Source organism: Triturus cristatus, chromosome 7, assembly GCF_964204655.1.
Source record: "Triturus cristatus chromosome 7, aTriCri1.1, whole genome shotgun sequence".
Classification (NCBI taxonomy): Eukaryota; Metazoa; Chordata; class Amphibia; order Caudata; family Salamandridae; genus Triturus; species Triturus cristatus.
In genome coordinates this window covers 1,370,079,301-1,370,091,185 of record NC_140590.1, presented here as the reverse complement: position 1 = coordinate 1,370,091,185, position 11,885 = coordinate 1,370,079,301, and the positions used below count along the sequence as shown (strand labels likewise).

General features: G+C 41.8%; 1 pseudogene; it reads left to right on the top strand.

Moving 5' to 3' along the window:
• Positions 1–206: 206 nt before the first annotated feature.
• The window catches only part of LOC146812082 (extracellular calcium-sensing receptor-like), a 100,941-nt pseudogene continuing 89,262 nt past the window's right edge, over positions 207–11,885 (top strand).

The window sequence follows — 11,885 nt, the reverse complement described above, 5'->3', positions numbered from 1 at the left end:
GTTTTTTGAGCAGTGTAAGCGCCAGTACCTCGCTTTTGATTCGTTCAAAGTATAGCAGAATTTATAAGGTGCATCCCATTAATACTGCTGCCCTTTTTTTCCCAATTCCCTTTGTGTAAACGATTCTGGTACGTTAAGTCCGGTCCTAAACAGAACATGGTACTCGGGAACAAGCAAGTTTGAGAGAACCCATAGTCGGACGAAGAATGACTTTCCTGATGACCGTATTGCTCCTCTTGGTTCAGGCTACTGTCGAGGTCGCGAGCCGGGCAGGATGCAAGCTCTCCAGCCAGGCCCTGCAAGCTTACTCCAAGGAAGGGGACGTGATGTTTGGGGCCCTGGTCCCGGTGCATGCTGAAATGATCTTTCCAACAATGAACTTCACAGACTCCCCCACTGACAAATATTGTGACAAGTAAGTGGCACACGTAAAACGCATAAAAAAAATAAGAATGATAGTGAGGTGGGATTTAAAAAAAAACGTGTTTAAAAAATAATATTATTTAAATAACTATATATATATTTGACACCGTTTTCAATAAACATTTATGTGGGAGAGCTAATGTACTGCAATATTTTGGTTTATTATTTCCAGGTTAAAAAGAATCACCCTAAATTATTTTACAATTATACTTTACATTAAAATATTGGGATTTTTTCAATGAATAACTGTTTCATTTTCCCTTAATTTTCCTATTTGGAGATCTTTGCCATAGTGGGGAAGAGCTCAACCTATGTGGCAATAGTTAATAGCAGTAACTTTACACTTGTAAATTCACTCTTACATGTTTGTACCCGCTGAACTGATGGGATGGAGAAATATTTACTGGTGAAAAGCACAAAAGTCTAGATTTACACCTGGGTGCAGAAGTAGGTTTACTGCTGAGTAATTTTACTCATGCAAATTCACATTCGTGAATGGACCTCAGAATGTCCCAGCTGCAAGTCTGGTTGGATAGAGGGGAACACTTTACTTAGCAAAAAAGGATGTTATCTAGGCGTGCAGGAGGGACATTTATAAAGTCTTGACCTTGCAAGCCTGCTCATAATTCAGTGTACCTGAAGGTAATTAAAATCTGAATTTAGGACAATAATACTGCAATGAGACCGGAATGGTCTTTTGTTGTAATTACTATGGCAGCCTTAATTAGTTTTAGGCAAACTGCTTTTAAAAAGTTGACTTCTTTCACTTTTGCAGATGCTTGCTGAGCTGTACTTGTGCTGTCATTTTAAGTACAAAATCAAAATCCAGTTTACATCCCACCGATGTGGCCAATTGCTTGTGTCAAGGAATGAAAAACTCTGTGCAAACAGAAAACACAACGAAATGTTAATACTTACTATGATGGCAACAACAGCTGCTGTCAAACTCCTCCAAAATGGCCAGGAGACACTCTCACAGATCTCTGATCAAACAACAGAAGGGGTAAAGCTCAAGGTCTTCATTCACGATGAACCCAGAAAACATAACCTGAACCACGAATCTGCTCTTATCGACAACTTCAGTGTGGTCACTGGAGTGCACGTGGGTTAGTCTCCATATTACAAGCCTTCCCGAATGCAGAGGTTAATAGCATACTGACACGTATGAATAGAAAAGGTGAAAAGACTAGTGCGTATACTTCTCTCAGTGCGAGAGTCTTAAAAAAACGTTATTCATTACTACGGGACCAATTGAAAAACGCCACTGCTATCATGGCATGAAGTCTATCTTACTGAATATAAAGGATGTAAATGCACCTTATGACTGAATGTCAAATAAATAGCCTGAATTAAAACCAGAGGAAATATAAATGAGAAGGACCAAAAGTAATAATAAAGTAGTGTTATGTTATGTTATTATAATTTATAAAGCGCACGATTACCATTCCGGTGTCCTGGCGCTAAGCATTAACTACCTAAGAAGATAACATAACTAAAACTGAGAGTCATGCTTTTGTGTGGGATTAGATGATTGCACTCAATTGTTGTACAATAGGAATCCACGAATAAGTTTTCACTTAATATGCAAGTATTCACAAGCACATACTACTGGCTAAACATTAGGTACATACCGTAAGAATGACAAGGAAACATTATAAGAAACATGTCATTTCAAGTTTGTCATTAAGTCCCTTTGGCACTAGAGATTCAAGGAATTTAATCCAAAATGGCCCCCTACGTGCTAATAGTTTTTGCATGTACCTATCAGCTGCAAATGGCACCTTTTCCAAAACAATAAAATGAAGCTGAGGTATAGAGTGTTGTGTATCTAACCAGTGGACTGCCAAACATGAATTCCTATTCATTGTTCTGATCATGCTCTTATGTTCTGTGATTCTTACGTAAGGTTCGCCCAACTAATGCTAAGACACATGGACATTTTTTTGCATAAATTACTGACTCGGAATTACAATCAAATGAATTACCTAAGGTAAGTTTTTTTTACCTGTCTGCAGATCTGTAAATGTATTGCCTGGTATAACATTACCACAATGACTGCAGTTTCAACAGTTTTTCATGCCTGTTTGTGTATGTTTCTCCAACATTGGTGATGCCTTCAGCATTTCCCTTAGATTCTTAGAGCGGGAATGCGCATCATGGGTTTTGTTGAAAATAGTGTCCTGAAGTCTGGTTCTTGTTCGAGAACTTCCCATCTGCAGGATTGATGCGCTTGATGGCTGGAGCTTGAGTTGAAAATTTTAGTACACAAACTTCTCTCTTGGTAGACGGTTTGGGTGTAGAGGTAAGTAAAATCTGTCTTGGCTTGAGTGCTACTTTCCTCTTAGCATCATTCAAAACTTCAAGGCGGCGTCGTTCATATTCTTCCTCAATAGCTCAATTTGTGTGTTCTTGATGACGAGATCCTTTTCATTCTGATGAATTGTGATACAGGTAAATGCTTTTTGAGCGACAGGGGATGAACGCTCAAATAATGCAATGCATTATTCCTGTCTGTGGACTTCTTGTAAACCGCTGAATTAAAGTCGTTTTCTGTAATCATGATTTGGATATCCAAAAAATGCATCATGTGTTGATGTATCTGGTGTGTGAACCGAATTATTGGATTATGTTGATTAAACAACCAGCTGTTTTTCTCTAATTCTTGCTGATTTACTTCCCAAATTACCAGAATGTAGTCAATGTACAGCATATAGGTGATTAGATTTCTTGTCCAAACTTCATTATGTAAGATGTGCATATCCTCAAGTTTGGCCAGAAACATAATGGCATAAGATGGTGCCCGGGGAAAGCCCATTGAAGTGCCCGTTCTTTGCAGAAAGAATTCATTTTTCCAAACAAAATTCCTGTGAAATAAACAGAAATGAAGTAGGTTCATAAAAAAGATATTGCCACTTTGTCCTTGGTCGTTATTCAAAAGGATCCATTCAACCGCTTCTAACCCTTCGCCATGAGGAATTTAAGTATATAATGCCACCACGTTTATTGTGCATAACAGTGTGTTACATGAAATCTCTTGGTGAAAGCTATTCAATTTATTAAGACAGTCCGTTGTGTCCTTTACAGATGTGACTCAAGATTGTACCAGGGGTTGCAAGTGGTGGTCTAAAAATCTTCCAATTGGTTCATGCATCGAACCACATCCTGCCACGAAGGGTCAAAATGGGGGGTCTCTGGCATCCTTGTTCATTTTAGATAGCATTTATATATGGGGTCTCTGCGGAAATTATTAAGCAAAGAAATTTCCTGGTGTTTTCCGTGATCCATCCCATCTCTAGTGCTCAATCCAGTAAGGTGGATAATACATTCATGAAAGTCTTTGTAGGGTCTGATTCCAAGTGCAGATATGTATCTATATTAAGGACATGTGTGTCCACTTTTTGCTGATAGAATGATCTGTCCATGACGACAAGGGTTCCCCCTTCATCCACTGGTTGAAACATGAGCTTGCGGTCTTGACGTAAATGCCAGAATATCCTCCGTTCCTTTGTTGATATATTTTTTTGTCTTGCTGGTTGATATTTTAATTGTTGTAGATCTTTCTTTACTAGCGACTCACAAGTGTCCAGCGATTTATGAGCGAAAGGTGCCATGAATGTGCCCTTCGGTCTAAATTTTTTAGAAACACTCTCATTTGTTGTTTGTTTAGTGAGGGACAAGGTGTGAAAGAACGAGCGTAGCCGTAGTTTGCTCATGAACTTGAAAAAAGCCACTTCTGTTTCAAGTGTGTTTGAGTTGTACGTAGGTACAAATGACATTCCTTTATTGAACACAGCCCATTCTTCGTGGTTAAGTCATCTCTGTGAGATATTCATTATTAAGTCTTCTTGAAATTTCTGAGGGTCCGTGAATGCTCTGCAATTTTTCTTTTGTCCCCTCCTGGTTCATTTCCTTTTGACATTTCCTTCTCTTCTGGTGGGTGGTTAGAAGTTTGGCCCAGGGATAAAAAAGAATATTTCACTGTGACTGTTGACGGACCAGCTTCTGATGGTTTGTCTGAACTCCCACTAGTTGGTTGAATCAGGGACCTAGATAATGTAATCTCTTGGTACGTAACCACACTTTCTTCAGAGGATGAGGTACCTGGTTTGTGAAAAGTTTATTTTTGGGCGTAAGCCTCTGCCCACAAATAGACTTTATCCAGTTTGTAGTCTATGATATCCCTTTTAAATTTCCTGAGTTTTTACTTGTGGACCATTTTTGCATGATCATCTAGTTTTGCATTTATTTCGTTCAGTGTTTTTGTCCAGTTGTCTGCCTCCATTCTTTTTTCTATCTCAATCTTGAGATCCACAATTTCTGTGGACAGATCTTTCAAAACTGCTTGATAATTCCTCAATGGTTAAAAGGATGAGATCTAAAGAACATTTATTTGAGATTATGTACCATTTTGTCATGAATTGCTCATTAAATTGAAAGAGCATTGGTTTCAAAGCAATTCTTAAACCTCTCGGGATACGTTTTACTTGGTGGTATTGTATGAGAGTGGTGGCATGCAATCTTTGATTAATTTCGTTCTGCATGGTGTATTCCAATTGTTTGAGCATTTAATTAACAGTTCCAGGTCTAGAAGTAGTGCGCTTTGCGAATAGTGTGCATACCTTTGCACACCAGGCTTTGCAATTTATGTACATGGACACAGGCAGGTCCTAACTCAAAGCAGCACACATTGATTATATTGATAAACAGTAGCTTTCATTATTTTACATTGTTCACACAAATGGAGTGCAAGTTGAATCCTCTTTAAAAAAGGTTTATTTGCTATGTCAAAATGACAGTTTGAAACCGCACATTGAGGCTGCAATGGCAGGCCTGGGACATGCATTAAGAGTCTACTTTATAGTGCTGCAGGCCCCCTTGTATCATGGGTACCGGTAATACCATTTTATTTGTATTAGTAAGCTAAATGAGCCAATTGGGTGTAAGTCAACTTCACCGTATTTAAAGGAGAGTGCACAAGCACTGGTTAGCAGTGGTAAAGTATGCAGAATCCTAAAGGCCAACAAAAATGTGTTCTGAAATCAGGAGGGGTGAAAGCAAAAAGGTGTGGGGTGCACCTGCAGAGCGGGCAAAGTCCAACACTCAAGTTCTGGTTTTTGATTCTCCCTGATGGATATTCATCAATTAATAGCCAATTAAAATGCATCATTTTTTTGTTGCACAGCTGTCTAGTTTACAATTGCACAAAAGGCATCTATGCTGCTAGTGACTGTCTGCATTGTTTTTGGGAGAGATAGGTGTTCCCTTTCTGTTACATGAACCTAGTTAATATCTTTTAAAATGAATGAGAGGCTGCGACAGCTCAAACAGTGATAAGTAATAGAGCTGTATTAGTTACTCTAGGAATCCTAATAAACCACAAGGAGGAGGAACATAGTAGCAATGTTGAGATGCCACCAGAAATCATTTTGTTTCAAAGAATTAGAAGATGAGATCTACAACTCACATCTGGTAAGCCCAAGTTCAAGAGAAAGCTGAATTTGTGTTGAACCAAAATAATTTATTGCATTTTTAGAACTTGTGTTTTACGATCTCTCTGAGTCAGTGGTCAAGCCAGGTCACCATCTGAAATGCATGATTAGGAATCAGTGATTAATCAATATTATCCTAAGATCAAAGGGCAGAGGCTGTGATGAACAATGTCCAACAAGCGCTTTATTGAAAGGAGGCTTTGAGTTTTATCCACCAAAATGTTGCTGCGGAAGGTGGAAAGGAGAAATATTTCTCGTCAAACCTCGCCCAGATATTGAAGTATATATATTATTTATTGGTAATCTTCTTAATGATGTTGAGAGGTGGGGAGCCACATAGAATCCTCAGAATTAAGTTGGCATGGGCTTTCTCCCATGTCCATCCGTATGTGTGTTTATATGGGAAATTTACAAACTCATAATATTACTAACCTTTGAGCCAGCTAATAGCATTATTCCATACTGACCTTGGGCTGATTTGTCTTGGTCAGGGTTTATTAGTGGGGTGTAATCCAACAACTTCCGGTAATGCAAGGTGCAGTAGGCAATAAAACGATCACACTTCGTGCAATATCCATTCACTGTCACCACTTTCTTTTTTTTTTTTCTTTTTTTTTTTTGGTCCTCATCTCACCTATAAACTGCTTGCAGGACTTATCCGGTCTGCGATGTTAACGAAGCGCCCTCTGACCGCCTGCACTAGTTTAGGTTGTCCAACCAATCCCCTTTTTTTTCATCCGGGATTTAGGTGTTAATCATAGGACCGTGATGTTTGTCAGCCCATAGGTTCAACCCAGTCTCAGTTCCTGACTCAGTCTTATAAAAGGTGCCCAGAGCTTTGAAGGGCTAGGGCTAGAACTTATAATTTCCAGCCGAGCCATAGCCAGTGCAGATTTTAACCAGTCTTCAGCTTTCGGGGGAAGGGGGTCTTTCCATTTAAGACAGATTTCCCTACGGGCCAGCAGGATCAGACATAACAGCAGCCCTCTGTGTGACTGTTCCAAATGAACCGTAGACGCCTGATCGTTGGCAAGAAAAATCAGAGATCTGTTCAAAACAATTTCTATTCCGAAGATCTTACAAAGATACCTACACACCCCATCCCAGTATATTCCTAATTTAAGACATTCATAGAAAATATGTATATCGTTAGCTTTAGGGAGTGAACACCTGGGGCATCTCAGTTCAGGGATTGGGGCAAATTTCGAGATCTTGTCCGGAGTGTAGTAGATTCGATTGGTCACAAAAAAATGGTTTTTCTTCAGACTAGCTGAGTTGGTGTATTTATAAAGCAGAGTCATAGAGGGTTCCAGGAGATTTCCGATATCCACTTCAAAAGGGGAGTTATTCCAGACTGCCACCTGTTGTGGAATGCCTACATCGTCTGCGTTAATCAAAAACCTATACCAAATCGAAATTTCCTTCTTCAGATGTTGAACGGTTATAAGCACATCTTCCACCTCTCCGTTGCCCCAAAAGTTCTCCTTTTCAGTTTCAAACCAAGATTTTAATTGGATGAACTTCAACTTTGAGAACCCCAGGCCTATTCTTGCTTTTAATACCTCCCAAGGGTGTATACCGTTTTCATCCCCCAAGTCGGCCCATTTCAGGACCCCCGCTCTTTTTATGGGGAGAGCCATACTGTCCTGGAGACAGGGGGGGGGTCCCGGGGAATTCCCAGATCGGAGCCTGGGCAGAGTAGTAGCCTATCCCGCATCTGGAACGGAAGTTATACCAGACTTCCAAGGCATTTTTTATCACCTTTAACCTTACTCTTATAAAGAATCTCGGTGAACCGAACTTGTAGAAAAATCCACCCTTGCCCCCCCCCTCCTTCCGAAATGGCCGCTCCCCCCAACAGTATGCCCCATGCACTGGCTGTTGGTTCGCCCAAAAGCATGCTTATAGCCTTAAATTGAAAAGCAACCAGATACATACGGATATCAGGGAGGGCCGATCCCCCTTTGACTAGACGGCGCCTCAATTTTTTCCAAGATAACCTGACACCTTTCTCCCCCCAGATGAAACTCCCGATTTTACTTTGCACCTTAAAGATGGAGTGTTTAGGGAAACCAAGGGGGACCGCATTAAACAGATAGGTTAGCTTCGGGAGGATGAACATTTTTACAAGGTTCACTTTCCCAAAGATGGTCAGAGGGAGATTTCTCCATCTTGCGAACACCTGATCTATTTCTTTTATTATTTTTTCCAAATTGATTGAGGGGATTTTTTCAAGATCTTTCACAATAATAATCCCAAGGTATTTAAGTTTAATACTGGTGGCCCCACTCCACTGATCGATGTTCCAACACATAACCTCCGTCTTTGTGGAGTTAGCCAAGTACCCGGAGATTGAACCAAAATCTTCCAACAGGGACCCAACCTTAAGCATTGTTATCTCGGGATTGTCTGTATATATAACTATGTCGTCCGCATATAATGCAATTTTAGACTGATATTGCTGAGTCTTGAACGGTGGAATTGTCTCATCTAACCTTATAGCCTGAGCGAGAGGCTCATTATACAGATCAAACAATAGGGATTTCGGAGATAGGAGTAAGTAGGCCGTTAATAAGGATTTTGGCTGAGGCACCCTGATAACACCCTCTCAAGGTGTGAATGAAAATTGGACCAAAACTAGGCCTGGGCGAAAATTTTGTTCCGTTCGCGGAAATTGCGATAATTTGACATTTTCGTGTTTCCGCATTCCGCAGCTTGCCGATAATTTGTTTCTTGCTCGCGCTGTAAAATAATACATTCTCGCGCGCGCGATCGCCTTACCTGAATCCCTGCATTCGCCGACAAGTTTTCTTGATCCGGTCGCGTTCTCCATGAGATGTTGTATTGTTTTTAGCCATTTGTGCTGTCTCGCGACAGTTCGCGCCCGCAGTGACATCATGCGTCGCGCGATCACGTCTTTCTTCTCGCGATCATGCACCGCGAGACAACTGAAAACAAGATGGCCGTGCCCGCGAGCAACCACATGGGTAAGTTGGCAAGCCGCAACCATGCAGAAAATCTCACGAACATGCGGGAAAAAAACTTCTGCATCTTCGCGATATTTCCGCGTGTTTGCGATAATTTTTAACATTTTCGCAATAATTTGCGAAAGTGGATTTCGCAAATTCCGCCCACCCCTAACCAAAACCCATCTCCTCTAGAACCTCCCAGAGGTAAGTCCAGCACACCCTGTCAAATGCTTTGGCAGCGTCTAACGCGACCACTGCCAGGGGTTTCGCTCTAGTGGTCGCCAAATCGATATTACCAATAAGGAACTGGGTTTGTTCCTGAATATGTCTCCTGTTGATGAACCCTTTCTGGTCAATATTAACCAGTCCGGGGACTAATTTGCCCAATCTCCCTGCCAAAATACCCATAAAGATCTTATAATCTGCATTCAGCAGGGAGATTGGACGATATGAGTTCGCTTTTACTGGGTCCTTCCCGGGCTTAAGGATTAAGACTATGATTGCCTCCCTCCACGAGCTGGGGATATGGCCTGTTGGATTGTAGATTGAGTGAAACAAGGATCCCAAGACTGGGATCACTTCTTGAGAGAGGGACTTGTAAACTTCATTTGGCAGGGCGTCCGTACCGGAGGCTTTATTATTTTGTGAAATCTTTATTTGTGTCCTTATCTCCTGCAACGTAATTGGGGAATCGAGAAAATCTTTATTAGCATGGGTTAATGAGGAGAGGGATTTTGAGCACAACCACCCTCAAATTAGTTGTTTAGAGGGGGATAATTTCTCCCTATATAAATCCGAAAATAGGGTTAGCATGGATTTTTGTATATCCCCTATATCGGCTGATCTGCCCCCTTGACTATTTATCTCCAGCTCGATAATATCGGTTTTCGAGCGATCGGTTCTAGCCTTCCATGCCAGAAGAGCACTAGCCTTCTTCCCGTATTCGTAGTTCTCCATCTTGTTCCTCTCCCATTGGATCTTACACTTCTTATCTAGGATTCCTCAATAGTTTGGTCTGGCCTGTTCGAGTTCAACCAGCACATTTCTTTGTCCTTCAGGAGAATTTGAAGGCTTAAGAAGCTCAGGTTCTAGTAATCCGATCTTTACTTCACCCAATTTTAATTCACGTCCTTCAGCACGATTTTTAATGCATATGAGGCTGTGTAATCTGCCTCTCAGGCTTGCCTTAAAGGCGTCCCACACAACCTCTATAGCTACTGAGCCTAAGTTAAGATCGAAAAACTCCGAGGATGATGATTTGACTGCCTGAATTAAATCAGGATCATCTAACCTACCCCTGCTAAGTGTCCATGTTGATTGAATTTTTTTTGTTAAATTTTTAATGGCACAAAAAACAGGGGAATGATCCGATAGGTGGCTAGGGAGGATAGAAATATCTGAGCCCTTATCGAGTAAGCTCTTACTGACTAACAAGTAGTCAATCCTGGAGGAATGATGAAATCTCTTACAGTGGAATGTGAACCCAGCCCTCTCCCTTTCAAAAACCTCCAAGCATCTACCAGGCCGAGATCGCGAATCATATTCTTCATTGCCTGTCTAACGAGAGGTGTCGTGGAGGGACGCCCCTGATTCGATCTGTCTGCATGGGGGTCTAATAAAGCATTGAAATCTCCTCCGACCATTATCGGGGGAGCCACCAGCATAAGCCTAGACTGTAGTTTTACAATGTATGAGGGGTCGTCCACATTCGGACCGTAAAATGAGGCACACGATAAAACAAGACCCCCAAAATCCAACTGCGCAATGACCCACCTCCCTGATTGGTCGGTCTGAATGGATTTGATCGAACAGGTTAGCCCCCGTTTAACCAGGACTGCCACCCCACGGCTATTAATATTTTGGTCCGGAACACAATAAGCTTTAATCCAGGATACTCCTGAAAATAATTGATCCGACTCCCTAGCAGTTAGAGGAGTTTCCTGCAGGAGGCAGACCCGAGCTTCTGCGAGTTCCAGGTACTTCATTATCAACCTTCGCCTCCGAATGTATCTTAAACCATTTACATTCCAGGAGAGAAAACCCAGACCGGCCTGACCAATTACTGCACCTGCCATCTGTTTACCAAGCCCTTCCCCTTTGTTGTCCCTTCAATGAATAAACACTTAAAGTAAGATGAGGTCGTTTTTGTCCCCCCTTTTTTATTCCCCACCCAGCTCTGGTGAACCCCCTTCCCCCCCAGTACTCCCCCCAAATCCCCCCTTCCCACCCTAAAACCCATACAAGTCCCTAACCCCTTGAGGAACCCTCCCTTGAAAATGGATAAACCCATTTGGTCACCCTCACCTCGGGCATAACTGAAAAGAAAAAAGAAATAAAACATACTAAAGAAAAAGAAAAATGGGGGGATAGGGGCAGGAAGAATAACGAAAAATATGTTTCCTCCTAATAGGGGCACATCTCTGTTTGCTTCACTTTGCTTACTTTGCTTTCCTTAAACCAGCCATAAAGAGATCCACCTCCTCGACTGTATGAAATAAATGCATCTGATTATTATGCATAGCACGCAACTGAGCCGGAAATTTTAATTTCGCCTTAACTCCCAGGGACCTCAGTTCCTCCAATCTGCTTCCCATCTCCCACTGCCTTGTGGCAGTTATATGGGAAATATCTGACCTGATCTGAAAAATGAAAGCTTCCGACCCATGTATTCAAAGGGGGGTTAAGCAAACCATCAGGCGACCCACTGGGCTTCCCATGGATCCTCCGGTACCTAAGGCCTCGCAGCAAGTTGTGACTCTCTCAAATCGGTTTTCTGCTTTGGGGGTATTAGATAGGCCTGGGCAAAATTTCCGTTCCGTTCGCGGAATTTGCGAGAATTTGGCATTTCCGCGTTCCACGGAGAGCGTGGAAATGTCAAAATTTCCGCATTCCGCAGCTTTGTGATAATTTGGTTCTTGCTCGTGCTGTAAAATAATACATTCTCGCGCGCGCGATCGCCTTACCTGAATCCCCGCGTTCACCGACAAGTTTTCCCGATCCGGTC